At 36.3% G+C, this 22,813-nt stretch overlaps 1 protein-coding gene across 1 annotated transcript in view; it reads right to left on the bottom strand.

Moving 5' to 3' along the window:
• The window catches only part of Ubl3 (ubiquitin like 3), a 264,908-nt gene that overhangs the window by 63,484 nt on the left and 178,611 nt on the right, over window positions 1-22,813 (bottom strand). The gene's annotated exons all lie outside the window — the stretch shown is intronic.

Below are 22,813 nucleotides of genomic sequence, written 5' to 3'. Positions count from 1 at the left end.
CTTCAAATAATTCTTTCCACTTAGTAACAGTCGACCCTTGATCAATAATTTTACCTTTAAATTTATTCTGAAGGACAATTGCTTGATTTTATTTTTCCGATATACATATATTTATTTTTATTTAAACTTATTACATGTATTCATTTATTATCTCTGAATTATTTCTTTTTATCTATTTTTTTTCAACACACATTTTATGCCTCTATTTCATCTCGTAAATATTAGGTTTACCGGAAATTTCTCTCGGATAATGACTTATCAAGTTTTAATAAGTATGCATATGCACATTTGAGACATATATTTTTCAGAAATGTTATTTACAAATTGCCATCACGCTGGCTTGAGGTCATGGGTAACGAAATGAAATTGTATAATGAATATTAAATATACGAAAAATTGATTATAATTTTTTCACTTCGCAGACAGAACTTTCCAATAGACCTAATAGTAATTACCAGTATATTTGTACTACTAATTGCGGACACTATAGTAATTAGTGTACTATATTTTTATGTATTTCTTCCTGTCCTATACGAATAGAAATGAGTACAGTGTACTATTATTACCATACCACCGGGCATTTTGTATCAGCCTGGGGAAATATTCTTTAAAAATAAACTGTTAGAAAGAAAGAGAAAACGTTGGTCGAAATAAAATTGTCATTTAGTCTCTTTAGAATAATTGCGTTCGCGGATTGCGTTCGAAATTGTGAACGGGACTTCATTTTCCACGAAACAGGATCTATGAAGACATTCAGCGCCGAGAACCGCGAGGGACGGTTTAACATTTATGAGAAACTAATCGCGCGACCGTTGTTCCGAAATGTGTTAGGACCGGCCGGCGAGAAAAGATTAAAAGCAACAATTTGAATAAGAAGCTTAACGCGCGGCACAATAGTAATTCCGCACAATTTACATACTTAAGCGCCAGCTGAAACAGGTCACCGCGTCATTACGTAAATACTCCAGAAAGGGAGAATTTCACACGGAAACGGAAAACACACAGACCGCCCGGTGTATTACGTCAGCAGCACACGTCAGTGTATAATAATCCTCTTTAGGGTTTGATCGATCGAATTCTATCCTCGCTGACCGAAAAAGAAAGGGGTCAGGTCTGAGTTTCGCGCAAGCACACCATTTTATTGACCATTTTTTCTCCTGGGCGTCGTAGTCGCTAATAAATATATAGGATGTCCAACAATTAGTACCGTTTCACGTAACTGTTCAATGGTTTTCTATATGATGGAAAAGCGTAAAGTATAATTTTTACGATTTTTTAATTACGAAGAATACGTTATAGAGGGCAAGAAATTTTTTTACTAAATTTGTCTAGGTCGTTAGAATTCAATTTTTTTTCTTGGTGGAATGCTGTATTTTCATTTCAATGGAAAAGCGTAAGAAATTAATTTAAATAACATCATGTCATATCATATCATATGATAAAGTGTTTTTAGGTTCTACTATTGTATAACTAGACAGCAGATTTGATGCATTTATGATAGAAATGTGTAGATAAAATACAAAATAGAAAAAATTTAAACAATTTAAAAATATTTCTGTATTACTGTCAACTTACCAAAGTCAAATTACCAACTAATAAATTTATTGTACCAATTTATGTTCAGAAGTTAATCAGCATAAGTCCAATTTTGTTTTAAAACCAGTGACGTAGGACAAACATAACCTTATCAACCGATTGTTAAATCAACATAGTCGATTTTTCATAAATAAACAATTTTTTTTATCTAAAAAACTCATTGACCGTTTTATTTGATTTCTATTCTGGTTTCGTTCATTAATGCGTCTTCTTGTGATAAAAACTGTGCTTTGCGTCATTAGCGACATAGTTATGATTTTACAGTTACTTTCCAAAATCCTTACATATCTTTATTTTAAGGATAATGGATTTACACTGATTGGCTGCTGAGCCGCCACTGCAGCCTTTACATATAGATAAGGAGAAGACAGATAGATAAGAAGATATACAGGGTGATCCGTAATTATGGAAACACCGGGAAATGGGGGATTCCTGAGGCCATTTCAAGTAACCTATCCCTTTGCCGAAATGCAATCCGCGGCTTTGTTAACGAGTTATTAATGAAAAAAGATAGCTCGAAAACACTCAAAACATCTGTCTCAATCAGCCTTATTTTATGACTTTCACTGTCGACAATTCTGTCGGAGTACCAGTCTGGATTTCGTCGAAAAATCCTTACACCGTGTTGCAGTTTGGAAGTGCTGTTTTTCGTCAGAGCATCTCAGATTTCTTTAAAACCATAGTCTGCGTTGCTATGACGATCGACATAGTCTGCGTGAAGATCTTCCTGCACACCGCCAGTTTCGTTCCAGATTGCATCCCTCTAACTTCGCCGTTTTTTTTAAATGTACGCGCCGCGACAGCTGTACAAGATATTTTGGGTGTTTGTGCAATACCTACATGGAGGCGTAATTCCTGATCAGTATGGAATAATAGTGCAGTGAAAGTGAACGTTAGTGTAATCTGTGTCGTTTTACATACATGGATTACAACATTTACAACTGAATGGCTGAATTTTTCGCTCACAAAGCAGTCGCGACCCGGCTTCAGACAGCTGGCTCGCGCGCGTAGCAGCAAGTTGAATCCTCGTGCGCGCGCAACAATCTTTTATCATTAATAACTCGTTAACGCAGCCGCGGATTGAATTTCGGCAAAGGAAAAGGTTACTTGAAATAGCCTCAGGAACCCCCCATTTCCCGGTGTTTCCATAATTACCGATTTGTTTAAAAACTGGTCTAAATAGCTTGAATTTTTCAATAACTATTAGAGGAACTAGTTCACTGTTAAATGTCTGAAACACATTTTGTTGTAATTTTACTATTACTTAGAATAGAAAATAATATAAAAGTCTGCCGTTTTTTACTTTTTATCTGAACCTATAATGAAAATTTAAAAAATGCATTTGGTACTGCCTGTTAATTTATATGCATGTACAAGTTATAGCCATTGAAACATGTAAAAGTTATCCGTTTTTAGTTGAAATTCATAAAAATCTACGATCTTCGAGATCTTTAATTGTTTACAACTCATGTAAAGAACTACCGATTTAGATAAATATATATTTTCAACATACATATAAGTTACCAGCAAGTAGCAACTGCATATTTTAAATTTTCATTATAGGCTCAGATAAAGGAGTGAAAACAGTTCTTTACATTTGTTTTGTTTCAAGTAATCGTAAAACTTGAAGAAAGTATTTCAGTTATTATATAACGAACTAATCCCTTTAGTATTTATAGAAAAATTTAAGTCATCTAGACAGTTTTAAAAAAAGTTATATATATTTTAGAAATGTTGACTCAATCTTGTCCCCCACTGTATAAATTAGAGTCGTCTTTTCTTTAGCATTCGTTAAATTGCCTTAACCTCCGCATTGTTTTAACACGTTCGTCACCGCGTGACCCGTCATATCTGGGTGACAAGTATGTTATTGTGAGGGGACGTCTAATATGGGTGACGTCCTTCTTATTCAAGTTAAATAGGATTTTATTTATTTTATTTATTTCATTTATGGAAAAGCCCATTATTTGCAGAAGAATTTGATGAAATAAACACCGGCAAATATAAAATATATCAAATAAAACTACAAAAATTTCACACATTATCTTATTTATTATACATTAATTTATATATTTAATATTGGGAGCACAAATTAGTTCGGTCCGTTTTTAAAAGATAGCTCTGACTGTTATGACTGTTTCATAGTAACAACTGATTTCAATTGTTTCTGAGAGATTAGATATCTGCCAATAACATTCAGTTTATATTGCTTTGAGGTTCATTTAATACGCCTGTTTTTTACTCTGTCCAATATGTCAAGTTTTTTGTGTTAACTAAGCAGCATTTCCGGGAGATTTTAGTTTTCTGCTTTAATTGGAAGAAAAGTGCAGCTGAAGCACATCGAATGCTTGTTCAAATCTATGGTGATAATGCTCCAACTGATAAATCATGTAGGGAATGGTTTCGACGCTTTAAGAATGGTGATTTTAGCGTTAAAGACAAGCCTCGCTCTGGGCAGCCAAAAAAATTTGAAGACAAACAATTAGAGGCATTACTCGATGAAGATCCGAGTGAAACTCAAGAGGAGCTTGCAGCATCATTGGGAGTTACCCAACAAGCAGTTTCCGTACGATTGAAATCCATAGGAATGATTCACAAGCAAGGCAATTGGGTGCCGTATGGCAATTGGGTACGATCAGAGACTTGACAAAGTCATTCTTCTCCATGATAACGCTCGGCCTCATGTCGCAAAAATTGTGAAAAATTATTTGAAAACGCTCAAGTGGGATATTTTACCGCACCCGCCGTGCTCGCCGGGCATTGCTCCTTCTGATCACTGGTTGTTCCTACAGATGCAGCACGATTTGGCAGGTCACAGATTCACTTTTTTCGCAAAAATCGAAAATTGGCTTGTAACTCGGATCGCCTCAAAAGACGAGATATTTTTTCGAGATGGAATTCGAAAATTGCCTGAGAGGTGGGAAAAAGTAGTAAACAGCGATGGACAATACTTTGATTAATCTGTTAATTCATTTTGTTCTCGAAATAAATGCATTTTCCACCACAAAAAACCGGACTGAACCAATTTGTACTCCCAATATATAAAATATAACTCTATCATACGCGTTTCGACTATGGGATTTGGGCCCGGTAAGAAACTCGACCGATTCACGCTAGACGACGAGCGCGTTAAATATCGTCTATTCATATCTGTTGCAAATTCTTAAATGCAATAGCACTGCGCTGTTGCGACTATAAACGGACAGAAATTATAATCCAGTTAAAAGTAAGGTTTCACATTTTAGTTTCACGTTCGAGAACAGTTGGGCTACTCTTTGTAGAACTGCTGGGTTTTCTAATCTCCTCGCAAGATCACCTTCAATCAGCCAACTTCGGTCAACTTACCCTCCCAATTTGCGCCACGATCATTTTACAACATATTAGCCACGTTTAAATACTTTCGTTATTTCGTTTATCCTCGGCTGTGCTCTGCGCGAGCTCCCTTTGACCGCTTTCTATCATCCCCTAAAACCCTTTGGTGATCTTTGACCTGCGCCAGTTGATCGCTCGTAAAAGGTCGCGATGGTTTTTGAAACGCCACTGAAAGAGGATTGATGTGGTTCTTGGAAGCCACTGTAAGGGTTCCAGTACACATTAATGACCGCTGGAGAGCCTGGGAGGTCATCGATGGACTTCGAAAGGCTTCGGTAATCCTTGGTAACCAGTAAAATGGCCACCACAGCTATTGATCATCCACCGGCCTACGAATATAAAAGTTACTTACAGAAGATTAATTGTTCATTGATGTCTCTATTAGAATCTCATTGTATCTGTGATAATGCTGGAAATATGTCAGGGGTCGTCGACGATTCACGATGATGTTTTGCAATCTTCGGCGATCAATCAATACGTCTTTATTAACTTGATACTGTTTGGTCAGTATATGTACAAATTATCTGTATTTTTGTAGAGATATAATTTATATCTATAAATATATATTTTATATAATTGTCGGATTTTTATTACATGCAAATAATTGTCTTCCAGCATACGTTATATTGTTGTTTATGACACAACAATTTTTGCAGCGTATTGCCCAGCGTCGTATCTTGCCTAAAAGAATTCTATCAAAATTCTGTCTTCATTTTATTCTACATTATTATTTATTTATTCTATATTAATTTTATCACAATTCTGCGTTTATTGAGTTTTCTGGAAGTATTAATTTTACGGATATTCCCGCTGTTGTTTTTTAATAAGCATTTTTATGAGTTTATTTACTCCAGCGATCAGAACTTCTTTAAAAATGGCATTCAGAAATCAAAAGCTCGTTGGAAAGAATTGAAACTTCAATTAAAAGCACGATATTCAACAAATTAATTAAAACTGTTATAGAATTCTGATTTTGAAGATTTCAGTTCTGTATATAAAAAGTTTGGAAGAACTCATTCTAAGGTTCGGTGTCTGCTTGTATAGAATAAATACATCCTAAATATAATAATTGAAATATTAGTGACTCCGAGTAGTGTTCGAAACCAGAGCAACAAGGGATGGTTATTGAAAATCACTGAGTTTTGTAAGTCTAGCAGACGCACGATAAATACTAATTTCTTATCCGTGTAACAATTTTATTAGCGACAGAAAAGAGTTGATCAACGTAACTACGGAATAAAATTGTACCATAAGATAGCGATGTATCGTTATAATATATCGATTATATTCGAGATTGCAAAAGCAGATCTGTGACGTAAAGCATCTGCAATGCCTCGCGCCGCCGCACAGTAGGTTGAGATGACAAAATTCTGTCGAAAACGAAGAACTTTTGATAGCAACCAGATGAAGCGATGTTATTTTTTTTACGATGAAGCTGGTAGGTTGTTGAACGAGAGAAAAATAGAGAGAACGTAGTGCGAATATAATTTAACCATGAACATTTGCGTTAGACTTGAAGTAATCCAACATAGTTTGGATTTATATTACGTACCGCTGGATATTTTTATCGTGAAATCCGGTTGAAAAATTCAGCTACCATTTCAGGACTTTGCAAAAGTAAAAAAGTGGAAATCGAGATGTTCTAGTTGTAATATTTCAAGTTTGATATGGATTTTCGAGATTGAAAAATCATTATATTAGTCTATAGTAGAGACTCTCTCATCTGAAACTTTATTTTTGTAATATCTTGATACCAAAACATTTTATTATTTAAAAATTTCATTCAAGTCCTCTATTAGGCGCTTATCTATCTAAATAATTATTCGTTTATTTCAAATCATATTTCCCAATACAATGACTAGGCAATAGAATGTTTGGATACCCGAATATATTATAAAAATAAATATTCGGATATGGGAGTCTTGACTACGCTTCTCTTTTTCCCTTATTCTGCATTATTATAGTTTCAACATAAGTAAAAATAGTATTATTGTTTCTTACTTCTATTAAAAGTTGTTTGATTGTTACACAATATGACAATTTGACCTTACTATGCGTTGCTGTAGAACGTTAGTAAACGCAGTCGTACAAAAGAAAAAGGTCAAGTATATTTTCAGAAACTATTCTATTCTTATATAGAGTGATTCTTGTTCCGTCCTGGGCATAGACCCCCAAGGACGATCTTCGAACAAGGAGAGCCAATTTACAGTTTATGATGATAAAAGGCTATTTTTGAGGAACCGAACCATCAAGTAATTTTAATATTTCGCGCGACGCATGGTAATCGGTTTAAAATCTCTTGTTCTCGGTCTCAATAGCGAACGCTGGCATCATAACCCCCGGGGATTACCACAGGGCTCCGCGGACAGAGGCATAAAGGCCCAAAGCAGGCTCGCGACCGTTTCACGACCGGTTGTTTTACGGTACAGACCTAACAGACCTGGTGGAAATCCCTATAAAACGCTGCTAAACCACTCCCTACCACAGAATTTCTTCCGATCCCTACTTTGGCTTTTTTCACCTTTTTGAAATTTTCCCTGCGAGAAAGCTTTCCTTGAAGCTTGCGCGACTGCTAAACAGCAGAATCGTCTTTGCACTGAGTGCAGCAAGTTTAGAATCGTTTTTGCATCCAGTGCAGTGAGTTTAGTAAATCAAGCAACCGTCTCGCCAAGTTGTGGCAACGATACATACCAGAACGACCGAAGCGATCGAGTCGTTCATCATCCATCTTAGCTACAATTGCAGCCGAGTCCCTTTGTAGCTAAGACCACTTCTGTACAAAGTGTAAATAAACGGATTCTCCGGAGATTGGCTTTACAACCTTTCTTCGTTAAAGCAGTCGTGATCTAATTTTCACCAAACGAGGCAAACGATACGACGCACCAACTCTCATTAATATTCGGACACATTTTGAAGCGTAACAACTTTTTTAAAATTGGAAAGAATAATTTGAATATTTTTTTACATTTTTTTGTTACAATTTTACTATTACTTGGAATTGCAAAATAATTCACTAAACTCTCTTCTTTAAACTTTCTTATTTGAGTCTGTAACGAAAATTTAAAGAATGCATTTTTCAAATTTTCGGTATAATCTCCGATAGAAAAGTTGAGAAGAGAAATGAGGGTATTTACTTTGTTTTCCTAAGTATCTTAACAATTGTATAGTAGACCGGTCCCTTTGCCATTTAAAAAAAATGAAGTTGTGTAGTCCAGTTTTTAGAAAGTTATTGTGTTTTAAAAGTTGTCCGAATGTTAACAGGAGTCAATGTATTCTTAAACATGCCCTCAAAAAACGCTATTTTCGAGCATGTGATGGTAATATTATGGATTTCAATCCACAAAATCAGATCAATTATATTATTGAAAAGTTCATAACATAATCTCAAAACAAAATTGTTTGGACAACATTTTGCAATACTAAATTAAATTGTAATGTATCCGGAGTCACTGAACAATTTTCCTTATAAATCAGATTCGATGTCTAAAATACATTATAATTTAACTTAGCCTCGAACAATCTTATTTCGAGGTTATGTTGCGAACATTTTTAGTAATACAATCGATCTAACTTCGTTATTGAATTCAGTCACTTGAAATCCATAACGATACCATGTTTTGATGCCAATTTTCTCAACGGGGTGCTATTTGGATCTCGGATTTAGAATCTCGAACTACAAAGTGAAACAATGGTTCCCGAAAAAGTTCTTGACCTTTTTTCCCGTGTGGCTCTGTTAATCGTCGCTCGCCTAGACTCGAAGAACTATCGCGAGTCATGATTAGCCGTGTACCTATAATGCACACAGTGATCGATTTCCCGAGGTCCTCCATCCCGCCTCTCCGGCAGAAAGGTTCGCGCGAAGAATGGCGACCGAGGCGGAGTAAACAGGCAACAAAGAAGGAAGAGACAAGTGGGCTAATAGCGAGAGTGTATCGGCGGGAGGTCCGGGCCGAGGAGAGGGTTTACCTTGATTCGGCGAGTGTGCGCGTCACGGAGTGCCGAGGCTACGTCGTCGGTGGCTTTCGCGAACCGGGTCATTGGGGCATTTGGGTGCAGGACCGGGTGCATCTGCGCGCATATGCATACAGAATGACCTAGATTCCGGGCGTCCTTCGCTCCGACGCGTCCCGAGTCCCGAGGAAGAAGCCGCGGCGAAAAATATGCCCTGGTGAATGTGTGTCGATACCTTCGGGACTCGGGCTGGGGCGAGTGCGAGAAGAGGGCAGCCGGAACAGCCGCATCGTTCCACCATCCCCCGGAGTCGAAATTGCTCCCGTCGGTTCACGGGGCACCGGGCATCTGTGGCGTCGTGGCGTCGTGACGTCGTGGCGTGTGCCACCGGATCTTTGCGTGGCCGCGTGACGTCAATGTGAGACTTGTTTAACAAATGAGAACCGGGAGCGGCCCGGCCGGCCGTGCTGTTCAACGCAATTATTATTTCATGCGTTCCCTCCTCACCTTCAATTCTACTACCCATCCTTTTTCAACGTCGCTACTTACGCGACGCGACGGCTGCTACACGTTCATTACATCGACGCGCGTTACGAAAAGGAAGGTACAAGCACCTATTATGAAACACCGCTAAATTGTGATCCCATCTTGAAACAGTGGCATAACTGAGGCGATCAAAAATTGAGGGAGCATATGAACGTATGTTTAAACATTGTTTTTTATAGATTCACTCGCGCAAATGCTATTATGTAATAATCAGCTGTAAACAAAATGTTAAATCGAATATGTAAGATCATACCGTTTCATATCGTGTGCTTCAATTATTTCGTTGTACCGATTTATGAAACATGGTACAAAAACGTATTCCATAATAGATACGCGCCTGTACTTTACTATTGTTCTCGTAATACTCTTTACTTGTCTTGATTAAATATTTCAACGTTCACTATGTTATCTAGAAATATCAACAGTATAAATGTTCAACAATAACACATCTCAGTTGTAATAAAACCGTTGATTATCTTACAGCTCTTGGAAAACGGTGCATTAAAAGTACTTTCACTCACATTTACATCATGTTTGGACTCATTTTAATCAGAAGAATCTCAAACAAGGGACTAACTACGTAATTAATTGTCCACTTAAAATAAATTTTACATTGTTACTGATATCTAAACGGAAATTTAATAACATATCAGTGTTGTGCATTTCTATTTTCTGTTATTTCTAATATTGAAATATACGAATACGATTTTGTTCAGCTTTTTGTTTAAATATAAAGGAAATGTTAAGGTAAAGGACTACACCTACAGTGAAACAAAGAAAAGAACTATATTTGTACATTTCTATTATATTTATTATATTCTTCTATTATTTTTATTATAGAAATGTACATATACGATATTTTTTTCGATTTTGGTTTAAGCAACATTACTAAAAACATAAAAGTCTGTTTTATATTATTCATACCATTGTTTATCGAGTTTAGATGCCTACGCCGATTTTGAAATTTCTCGTAACACACAGCTTTTGAAGAAACATTTCGTAGATATTTTTTTCATCAGCCATGATAGTTAGTACGATAAAAAACAGCCCCTAAAGTTAGAAATAAGTGGTGCATTTACTTATGATACGTACTTTCCTTACTTTTTCTTAGCTGTAGTCGTCTGTGTATTCTCACCGATCTCGAATCACTGTGAAGAAAAGAGCGATGCTGGGTCGTGTAAATTTAAGCGTACGGCTTTCGCGTAAAATTATCCGCGCAGCATCGTATCTAGAATGGCGCTGCTGACAGATTGCTTTTTTATTTCGTTCCCCGTTGAAATTTCGGCCGACCTCACGGGCTCGACCCGAGCGCCGGCTGCTTTATTGATTTCGCCTGCGTTGGTTCAAGTTATTTCGAAGAACTCCGCGTTATGATACAGACGGATGTTCTTGTTGACGCTGCCGCGAAGCAAACACCGCGATAGGATCCTGCTGCTTAGAATGTAAATTCGACGATTTCTTTCCTTTCTTCGCCCCTTTCGCTTTATTGGGTCACGGCGAAAGGTGCATCGATCAGACGTGAAATGAAATTTTCTGAGAAAACAGTGTCGCGTTTTCGAGAATTCTGATTTTCTCGTACCTGTACTTTGAACATTGCGTGATAATTAAATGGAAAGGTTGAAAGCCTGATTCATGTCCTTAAGTGGATATGACAAGTCTCGTTTGCAAACATTTTCTATGTTAAATTTCGATTTGACGGGCAACGTCCAGCACATATTTAAATATTTAAAAGCCATATAAATTTCTACCATTAACAAAAAATTATTATGACATTCACAAATTCCGCTACCATCTTTTTTCAATTTAAAAATGTGTCACAATAGTTGTAATGAACTTTTAAAATATAAACAGTATTAACAAGAAATTTGAATAGTTTGTACACTTTGTTCAGAACAATTTCAGTTATGTCAAGAATCTTTGTCTTAATTTTATTGTAACTGAAAAGAACATTTTTCAATTTTTTATTTAATATTAGCATTACTTTATTAATCTTTTCCGTTATAAATTAAATAGTGTTCACATTTACATCAATTTATTGAATAAAAACAGAAATATTTTAGTTTCTGCACGTTCCTTTGGAAATAAATCGTAAGGCGATGGGTTAAACGGTTTAATTCGTGAAAGTTTTCTTTAGTGAAGCTGTTAAAAAATATTTCATAGGGGTACTTAGCATTTAAATAACATTACTAGATTTAATTAGAATAGTAAGAAGTTACTCTCGGCTTTTAAACTATTTTTCAAACTTGTTTGTCTCTCTTATGACAAGTCCTAGACTCGAGAGAACAGTTCGCGAGCTATTTGCCGAAGAGAACATCAGAATGTTCACATCGAAGCTCGTGAAAAGATAGCAAAATGCTCGCGAACAGTTCCAAGCTCGATTGATTTGAATTCGCAGTTAGTTATACAGGGTCCACGCTGCTGTTCGCGAACAGCTCGCGAGCTGTGCTCGCTAGTAATGTGGACAGTTTTACGAACAACGAGCTGCGAGCTCCTCAGCGAACACTGTTCGCACTTTGCGCGGTACATCAAAGAGACTGCTTGCGAGCTTGGAGCGTGTTTAGACGCGCTTGTAACAATTTAATGCGTTTGTAACGGGCCATGAATTCAAAGCGACCAAGCTTAAAACTGTTCGCGAGCAGTTTGAAGCAATTCTGGAGCTTCGATGCGAAACACGCTGATACTTCCGTCGGTGAACAGCTCAAGAATTGTCTACGGCAGCTCGCGAGGTGCTCGCGAATTATTCTCTCCAGTGTGGACTCGGCATTACAAACGCGTTAAATTGTTACAAACGCGTTCATACACGGTCCGAGCTCGCGAGCAGTTTCTTTGATGTATAGTCCTCACGTGACAAGAAGGCACCTTTGGCGTTATACATATATAGCCCCCCTCTTACTAGCTGCCCCGCTGTCGCAGCTAGTAGAGGGGGAATTTTGACACAGAAGTGTCTTCTTGTCGCGCGAGGCCTATACCGCTTTCCGAGCGAACAGTGTTGGCTGGGGTGTTCGCTGCTCGCAAAAGTGTTGTCCTTTGCTAGCGAGCATAGCTTACGCGAGTCGCTCGCGAACCGCTCGCGTGCTGTTTGTAGACAGCAGCGTGGACCCGGCATTAGCTCTCTCAATAGCAGTTGCGTGACTTACACCAATGCCTTCAATTAGTCGTTGTCAACGTTGATAAATTGACAAAAATGATAAATGACGAAATTTTTAGAACCGTTATCCCGTGTTGTTAATCACGGCGTCTTGTCCAAATGCATGGTTACTGTATTAGGACTCGTTCCCCGAGACATATGGCTTAATTTATAGCGATATAAGAAAATTATACGTATTTGCTTCCTCAGAGCAAGAGTCTGAAGCAATCACAATCTAACAGACACTTTGAGTGACATATGCGCTACAAACTAATATGAAACGTACGGAATCAAGTCAATTATTGCTTGATATATTTTAATAATTATCAAAGCTAAGCGGCAGAATTTGAAAATACGACAAATGACGTTAATTTCTTACCGGTCTAATATACATTACATTGTCAACTGTATTAGTAAATATATATTATTGACGATTTAGTGAAATATTTTACTCGCAGTGATGTATTATATAGAATAATAGTTTCATTATTATTGTTTTATGCTGAACTACAATCACAAAACAAAACGATCGTGGACAATATCCGTACAATATTCAAAATCATATTAATAGATTAGTTTCAACTTTTAATTATTTAGAGCATTTAAAGCATTACAGCGGTTTACAGTAAGTAAACTGTCGAACATTATGCAATATAAAAATTGCCTAAATAATTCATTGTACAAAATACAAGCTAGGTGAAATAGCATTTTCTCTTTCAATACAAAAAACTGCGAATCATATTAACAAGATTATAAATGGACATGCTTAAATCATTTCTAATATTCGTAAATTTTTGTCATCGTTTTATTTAAGACAATCCTTTCAAATATGATTGTTTTCCTGGATTTCTTAACGAAATATAGAAACCTGTCAATTAATTGTTCGGAACTAAACAGTCAAATAACAATATATACTCTGAGTCCAAATGGGTCCGTGTTCCAACAGTCAAGCATTAATAATTATAACAATTTGAAAATAATGCAACAATGTCCATAGATTCTACCATCGTCTTTTTATTTTTCCATTTGGCGTACACAACTTTTGCCACGAATGCATAAAATTTGCGGTCTGATAATTACCGATGTCGGAAGACAATGATAATGCGTTTAATAAACATTCTACTAAATTATTCCGGCTTCTATAATTCAACGTGCTGTATATTCCGCCCGATACCATCATAGATATAAATAACACTTGGTTCCCTTCTTTCTGGTCTCCTGCACGCACGCGAGCATACGTATTGCGTTTATATCTAGAATATCATTTCACAAGTGGATAGAATGGCACTGTAAAAAGTTCATGTAAACGTATGGTGTATTCGACCTTCTTTGCGGGTTTGCTTCAGGCCCGCGTTTATATAACGTCTCCTTTTCCTTACGGAACGATATCGCGTGCGTATTCGCGTTTTCCCGTGGACAATCTGGTACAATGAACGGATTAGCATATCACCGAACGCTGTAACGCGTTTATAAATCGCTGATTCCAGGCAGTGAACTATTCTCAAGTAATACGATCAAACCTTGGAGTAAAGCGAACAAAATCGCGGGAACAAAAAAAGAAAAATCATACCCGCGAGCTTGCGTAGAAGAACATAAGTCACCGAAGACCGTGCTCCTTTTATTAAAAGTTTCGTTTAATTAAAAGTAGACTAAAAACTTCGGTGATCTGCATTAAAGTTCTGCAAGTCGTAAAGTTGTATAATGTCTACTTAATGAATGTCTCACAGGCAACGTTATCCGCCTGTTCCATGTGCTTCGATTTTCATGAAACTTTCGAGATTCCCATCAAAATGAAACAAGCATGGGTCACCCGTTTATTTGTATCGAGGGACAATTTCGTTCAAAACATGGAACATCGTTTCTCCGATCATTATTTAATAGAAAAATCTACAGCTTTCAAGTAATGGATTTACTCTTGAAATTTCAACTTCGATCGATGAGAAAGAATAGGTGTCTCTCGTTTTGCAAATCTACCAAGTTCGCGGAGTTTCACCGAAATAGAAGAGTAATGTTCCTTGTCATAGTAAATAGACCTTGAAAATAAGAATTTACATAAGCATCCAAAGAGTAATTAGCAATTTAAGGCGCTCTCTCGAAATAGAAAATATCTCACAGTATCTACGGTAGGTAAATTAAAGTAGAATTATTTTTTTTTTTTACTTAGAGAAGAATCTAATTGTACGGGAATTGACTCGGAAAATAGTTGATTCGAATGAAAGTGATAGAATATAGCGTTTTTCAATAGTGTAGTGATCGATTCCTTCCATAATAATTTTTACAAATAACTTTCTTTCAATTGCTGCATTGGAAAATTTGTTACTTTTATATAAATTGACGATTCATAAATAACTATCTAATTTTTCTTCGGGTAGATTCGAGGAATCATATTTAGAACATACACGTGCTTAAATTATTATTCAAATAAATTTACAATCTTTATTCAAATAATTTGTTAGAATAATAAATGGATAGCATTTAAGTGATTTATTCGAATAATAAGCAGAGTTTATTCAAATCACCGATTCGAATAATAAATGGAGATAATTTAAATAAATAGGTGAAATAATTTGTTGGGAGCAATGAATAATATTCGAATAATATATTCGACTAGAAACAATATTTTAGGAAACATTTTTTGACACTAAAATTACGAAACCAGTAAAAATTACTAGATTCTGATTTTTCCTACTACAGTTCGTGATATTATAAAAATGTTTTATAATTTTTATAAGAAATATTTAGTCAAGAACACATTAGAATAAGAAATTTTTGGTCAAGCATATATTACAATACAAATGTATCAAATTTAAATAAACTCTGACCTCGTTATTATTATAAAACAATATACATTAATCGCAGGACACGATAGACTTAGTGTTAAAGCTATTCTTCTGAGAAACAAATGCTTTCTTTTAAGAAGGGAGAATAACAAATACGTGCGAATTAATTTACTATAGTTCCACCGTTAATTTGCATTATTTTAATGGAATGCAGTAGCAGAAGTGCTATTAGAAAGCAGTAAATTATGAACATGTCTACAATGGCGCGAACGGAATGCAAAGGGATAAACTGGTTGCTAGAAAGTTAGTATTCAAATGGAACGTTTATAACCATAGTGCTAAAATGGCCCCAAGTTCCGCCATTCGAGAGTTAAACCCGCTCTTCTGCTCCATGCTTAGCCGTATTCGGGAAGTAGAAGTCGCATCATTTATGCATTTATGAGGAAAATAAGCAGGGCGGTATTTGAATCGGTAGAAGAATGTTCACGAGAATTTATAAAGATTGATTTAATATCGTCAATATGCAAGGATTATTTACGAAAGAAATGGAACCTAATGAATTGATGATTTTCCCGTACGATTAAATGACAAATGTTGTTATTAATTTGGAATTCTATAGTTTTTAAACGAGCAGTTACTTTATTACACATACGAAACGAATAAATAAACAATTGCACAACAGGAGGAAAACAAAGCTACCGAATAACGTATTTAAATCAAAAGTCAGTTTCGTGATCACTTTGTGAGTCAAGCCATTTTGTGATCAAGACATTAAACGCATCCGAATGCATTTTCACATCAAGTACACGATGCAATACAAAAGAAATATGCACTTACGTGAAAATCAATATCAACGCTTCGCGAACTCCGACAAAAATAACATTAAAAAGACTACATTTTCCATCGTAGTCGTCTCTCGATATCAACCAAACTCCGTACACAAGTTCTTTTCACATCGCTATGGGGGAGGTGTATTTAGGTGACCTGTTTCAAACGAAATACCCTGTATTTATTTTTCTCTAGAATCTCTGTAACAATTTGTCGAATCGATTGGAAAGAATCGTGTAGCGACCATTTGCTAATGGTTTCTGTACAGCAACCTAATAAGAAAAATAAGTATATCGGCGACGTTTTTCGACAAAGTGAAGCACCATGACGCGGTTTGGCAGCGTCTCGTCGCGCCGTCGCACCGCGTCCGTCTATTCGTCTGCGATCCCCGGTCTCCGGTCTCCGGTCTCGTCTCGTCTCGGCGAAGATGCGGAGGCGCCGAAGGTGGCGGAGCGTTATCGCGAGCGAGAACGCGCCCCTTTGTCCCTGTATCTCTTCGTACGTGTCTCTCCCAAGATGGGTCAACGAGATACCAGGAATTATTCAGACGGAACGGCGAAGCCGAACCGAGCCGGGCCGGACCGATTCGGGTCGAGCGCCGCGGAGACGGGGCACGTAGATACGCTCTTCCGCCGTTTCGCATCGCGTCGCGTCGCATCGCGTCGCGTCGCGTCGCGTCGCGTCGCGTCGCGTCGCGTCGCGTCGTGCCGGCAAACGAGATGTCCTGAAATTGGTGCTCCCCTGTCGGACATCTCGCCCTCGTCTTTATTGCTGCACCGGGATGCACCGATGCGCCACTTTTTACGGGTAACGCGCGCTTGTAACTCCTGACCCGCCCGTCCGACTTTTATGAAGAAGGGACCGTGTTCTCGATTTCACGGAGACTATTCGGTGACCCAGCTTTACGGGCAACCAGTTTTCCGCGGTTTCTTGTCCACGGTCACGTTCTACCACGGACGAGACAAGGAAATCCGTTGTTGAATGGGGATGAATCGTTCCGCGAATCCTGTCCGGTTCACGTGGGATGGGATTCAGTTTTTGAACCGTAGCCACCGTTCGGATATCGTTACGTTGACATCATGCAGTTGTCTACTACGTAATTGACCTTGGTTCTGGGTTTGGTTGGCGACTAAAATGCGGATCTCTGTGCAAAGTAACGATTCGCTGTATCTGTTACAAGCAGCCACTGTCGGAGCTCTTTCTTCTTCGAATAATTTAACATTATTTCTACCGCGATTTTGTGTATACCTATTTTTATCAAAAGGGTTCTTTTTATAATTTAGCGTTTAAATGCAAATCATTGCCAAAATTATCAGAATTTCGAATTGGCAGTTAAATGTAGATAATTTCAGTAACATATTTATTGATAGATTCATACGTATTTATTGGAGATTAGTTAATCAGTTGTAAATTCTTGCTTAATTCATCAATCTACATAATATGAATTTATATTAATGTGATTAAACATGTCTCCTCTCAATAGGAACAATAATAAAAAGATTTTATCTCAACTTTTTTATTTTGATTCAAAAAATAACCAGATAGAGTAACATTATCAATTTAACAATAATTATAAAAACAGCATTGTAAATAAATTCTTTCTCTATTCAATGTCACAGTTTATACAAATCACTAGGTGTTCTATAACGATTTTTATGGATGCATATCTATAAATAGGAAAGTCACGTGTACTGAACTCAGAATTGGGGAACAAAAGATGTTATTCAATTTTTTTAAACTGATAACTGCAACGATCTGCACGAAAATGCAACATGCCGGAATACAAGCGAATATCGAAGTTATGCAACAGCTTCTGTATTTTCTGTTACAGTTGGAATAAAAATTCTCAAATGTGATTATAATCGATATCATGCCGCCAAACAGTGCTGATATTTATATGTAAAATAGAAATACCATGTATGTAAAATAGGTTTACCATGTACATGTATAGACATAGGTACACGATAGCATATTTTTAATAATGAAAAATAATGTTACTGAATTAATTGAATAAGGAACGAAAAGTACAAAAATTAGTTATGCAGAAGCCGACCCATGTTAATTCAATTACAACTTCAGTTATACAGTGTCCAACATCACTCGTCATAGTCGTGCGAATTTGTTACCATAATGAAACGAAGAATAATAAATAAGAAACTAAAACTGTAACAGCTGCATTTACTTTCACAGGAATTTCTGCAGCTTTGATGTATCTTCCAGAGATGATGCATATCGGTGGATTGACGTAATCAAAATTTCTCAATCATTCGTGCCCATGATCAACGATTTCCCAAATAGTTCTTCCTTGTTGGTTGCGATAGTTTTGGAATAGATCAGTATACAATATTAGTTGATTACTCAATTCGAAATATTTTGAATTCTGTAAAGTATGATTCAATTCGATCGTTTTTAAGCTTCGAATTATTGTGATTATCATAAGTATGGTGAGAATTAATCGTATCATATGTGATTTACAGTTACAATCAGTATTTAATAACGTTCCCTTAAATTATATACACATACAATTTAGAATCCAATCAGAAGAAGTCCACTTTATGGAACATGTTATATTAAAAATAAATAATAATTTACTAAAATAATTAAATGTTAACATTAATTCAATCTTTATTCAATTATAATAAAAATTGTATATAAATTAATGGCATTATTACTAGGCTTACTTTTTTACAGCTAATATTGCAAAATTCTTATTCGTTTCAACTTTAGATTTAATGGACTTACACTGCTTTAAAAACAAAACTGATGTAATAAATAAAAACTTAGGCGATAACAAAGGGTACAATATAAAACTAACGGCACATATTAATCGAGAATAGAAGAGATTGATATTTAGAATGAGCACTTTAATGTTACACGTGGCATCAACCGTCTAGACGATGAACACACTAAATAGATCCTGTTTGAACGGAAGAATAATATTTATTTTTAATTACAACCCGACTGTTTGGCGAGTCTAAAGAAGATTGATTAATGTCCGGCGAACGCTCCGGATCATTAAGTCGAATATATCGTGATCACTTTGCTTGCAAACTTGGTCGCGACGAACATGAATGAAAAAAAGTAGAAAAACCGTAGAACAACGCGACATTTCAAGGCTAATGTTGTTCTAGATTTAGAGCTTAGTATACACAGAGTTTAACGTCAGACGGAAGGAAAATGGAACTGTAAAACGAGGTATGAAGATAAGTAACGATGACAACGCGATTACGGGGAAGGAAAAGTCAGTCCATTATCACTGATAAAGCTGATATACCTGCACACAATGGCATATTATTTGTAGATTTGCGAGTCGGAGATAATCGAGATGCAAAACAAAGACGAATTAATGACCCATGAAACGCGATACTTCCGACCGCGATTCTCACTCATTTTCATGGGACGTCTCGCGTAACAATGCCATTCCACTGCTTGCTAATTATCGAACGGTTTATGACGATTAACGGATACCAGGTAGCTACTGCATAACCGATCATGCGTTCGATCCATTAACGTTAACGGAAGTCTACTTTCTAGCATGTCCGATTTATATTCCTGACAACGGGCTTTCTGTAGCATTTGCCTTTCAAGAAGAAAATAAACAATTTTGTAACAAAATTATTTTAGATATATTATTATAATAAATAATGTAATATAAATTGACAAATCATTATTTACTATATACAGAGTGGGGCAATAACTATTGCCACCTCAAATATCTTCGAAACTATAAGTTTCACAGAAATATTTGCTGAAACAAAATTGCACAGTACGAAGTGGGCCATCCGGTGGCGATAATAGTTTTTTGCAGGTGGAGGTCCTTGGGAGATTTGAAGGTCACCTTTATTTTTTTAAATGGATCGGTCTGTTTTCGCTTCCGTATCATGATAGAGGATCTTAAAACGAGTTCAACGACCTATTACATAAGGTCATTGAAAAAAAAAATTATTGCAGCCTGTGCGTCAATAAATTCTGACGCTGTAAGACTTACAAGTCAATCAATCGTAAAATGAATCCAATGTTGCATTGATAGTGATGGCCATCATTTCGAATACCTACTATAAACGTATGTTTTATTTACTACCAAAACCGTAAGTATTATCGCCTTTCTCTACTTTCTACGACCTTCAATGACCTTGTGTAATAGGTCGTTGAACTCGTTTTAAGATCCTCTATCATGATACGGAAGCAAAAACAGACCGATCCATTTAAAAAAATAAAGGTGACCTTCAAATCTCTCAAGGACCTCCACCTGCAAAAGAACTATTATCGCCACCGGATGGCCCCCTTCGTACTGTGCAATTTTGTTTCAGCAGATATTTCTGTGAAACTTATAGTTTCGAAGATATTTGAGGTAGCAATAGTTACTGCCCCACCCTGTATTATAGATACTATAATATTTACAACACAAATTTCCATCATATATTAAGATATTCAAGAATATGTATCTGTGTAACATGTTCTTTAACATTCGTCAGTAAATGCATATGTACAATATTTGCAAGTAAAAAAGAGTACGACATTGTAAATTATCGCTATGCTACGGCAAGGACGAATAAAAGTATTATCTTTATTCTTATATGTACCTAAGTTACGATAGCTTAAGGTTATAACAAATAATTTAGTATTATATCAAATATACTCCATGTCGAATGTTGAAAGTTCGACAAGAACAACAAATTTCTTAATTTTTATTTTTATAGACGCAACTGATATATCTTCTTCAGCACGAAGAAGTGCTAATCAACATAATAATAAACGAACACGTAGTGCAAAGGATGAATTTGTTAATAATCTTTTTTTAATGTGTTGAATCAAAATATGATAACTTTTAGTGGTACTTCAAATTCGCTCTTCAAGAGCAAAGGGCTCAGTGCACTTATGCATTGGACTCAGTATTCACCATGTACGTCTAAACAGTAAATGCTTGTTTAAGAAGACAAACATTCTACGTCATAATTTTCTTCATAATCACTTTCACGATTTATTTATTTTAACGTCTTTTTGGTTTGATATTATAATAAAAACATCCAAGAGTCTCATACCAGAAAACAATATGTTAAAAATTAAGGAATTTTTGAAATAACTCTTCGACCTTAATGATATATACTAACAAGTCTCAGACTTCATTCAATGCACTACACGATAATATAATCATAAAAATAATAGAAATTAATTTGTAATATAATCGAATCTCTTCTAAAAACTTCCTGCAATGAATTTTACGAATATAGTTGCCCACTGAGCGATCACTAACCTTGACATAACCAACAATCAAACGAAACAACGAAATTTGCGAGGAAAATGTAAAATAAATAAGCTGAGATTTTAATTTAGAATAGCTACTCATATTAGGCATGGTGTAGAGAAGTAGCAGTTGAATTAGTATACGCGGTGACTTAAATATATTTATGTTCCAAAACTGAAATAAATATTAAAAAAATATTATTAAAAAAATATTATTAATAAATTACTATTAATAAATATTAAAAAAATATTATTAATAAATTACTATTAATAAATATTAAATAAATATTTGTGAATTGGATTAGTATACGCGGTGACTTAAAACGTACATATATGTACTTGTAGCCATATAAATGTGTATTTCTTAGAATTTCAAAATCAACTATGATCTCCAATAGCGGACTCCGTAACGAGTTACGTTACTACTTTCGAAAGTACGCGGGACGCGGAGCGGTCAATTCTCAAGTGGACCTTAAATCCAGAAGTTGCTCTCCTAACAATTAAGCAACCAACCGGATTAATCTTGATTAAGGTACGTCGGAGAGATATGGAACGCGCAATCGGGAACTAGATAATAGTAGAAGGTGTAGCCGGAAAGGCGCCTTACATATACAGCATCGCTCACCCTTATCCGGCTATGCCCTTTAAGAGCAATCAAGCAACTAGTACGCGGCGTAAAGAATAGATCCGATCGTTCGATAATTGAGCGACGCGATGTGAAAAGGGAATGACGACCGGACACTTCAGCAGCCAACGTGTGCAAATTAGGGTGGTCCTTATTTTTCTACTTTCAATGTTTCGATGACACTTCGCAAGCGATCGAGTAACGGGAACCTGTGTCGCGTTTGCACTAAAGACTGGGAAATGTGAATGATATCGTTCTATTTTCAAACATAATTGTGTTTCGACATTTCGGAAATATTGTTGAACGTTTCTAATTGATATACAGGGTGTCCCAGAAGTTACTCGCAATCGGCAACCGAGGAATTCCTGAGGTCAGTTAAAGGAATTTTTCCCTTTACAACAATTTTCTCCGAGACGTTGTTAACGAGTTATTAACGAAAAACATTGACCAATGAGAGACGAGCTTGGCTGGGGCCAGACTACTGAGCCAACGAATGGACGCAGCCCAGTTCCGCTGATTAGCGATTCGGTTAATAATTCGTTAACGATAAGTCGGAGAAAATTGTTGTAAAGGATAAAATTGCTTGGAATGATTTCAACTATCCCTCATTTCCACATTGTTAGACATTTTCGGGACACTCTATATGTACTTTTTATTCTCTGTTTTAACCAGTTAGCTGTTTTCGACAAATATGCTAGTCGTAACACAAAGTTTTGTCATTCGTTTACGACGAGTATAATTGTC

This window comes from Augochlora pura, chromosome 2, assembly GCF_028453695.1.
Source record: "Augochlora pura isolate Apur16 chromosome 2, APUR_v2.2.1, whole genome shotgun sequence".
Lineage (NCBI taxonomy): Eukaryota > Metazoa > Arthropoda > Insecta > Hymenoptera > Halictidae > Augochlora > Augochlora pura.
The sequence above is the reverse complement of the archived record's forward strand: the minus strand, read 5'-3'. Positions and strand labels throughout refer to the sequence as shown.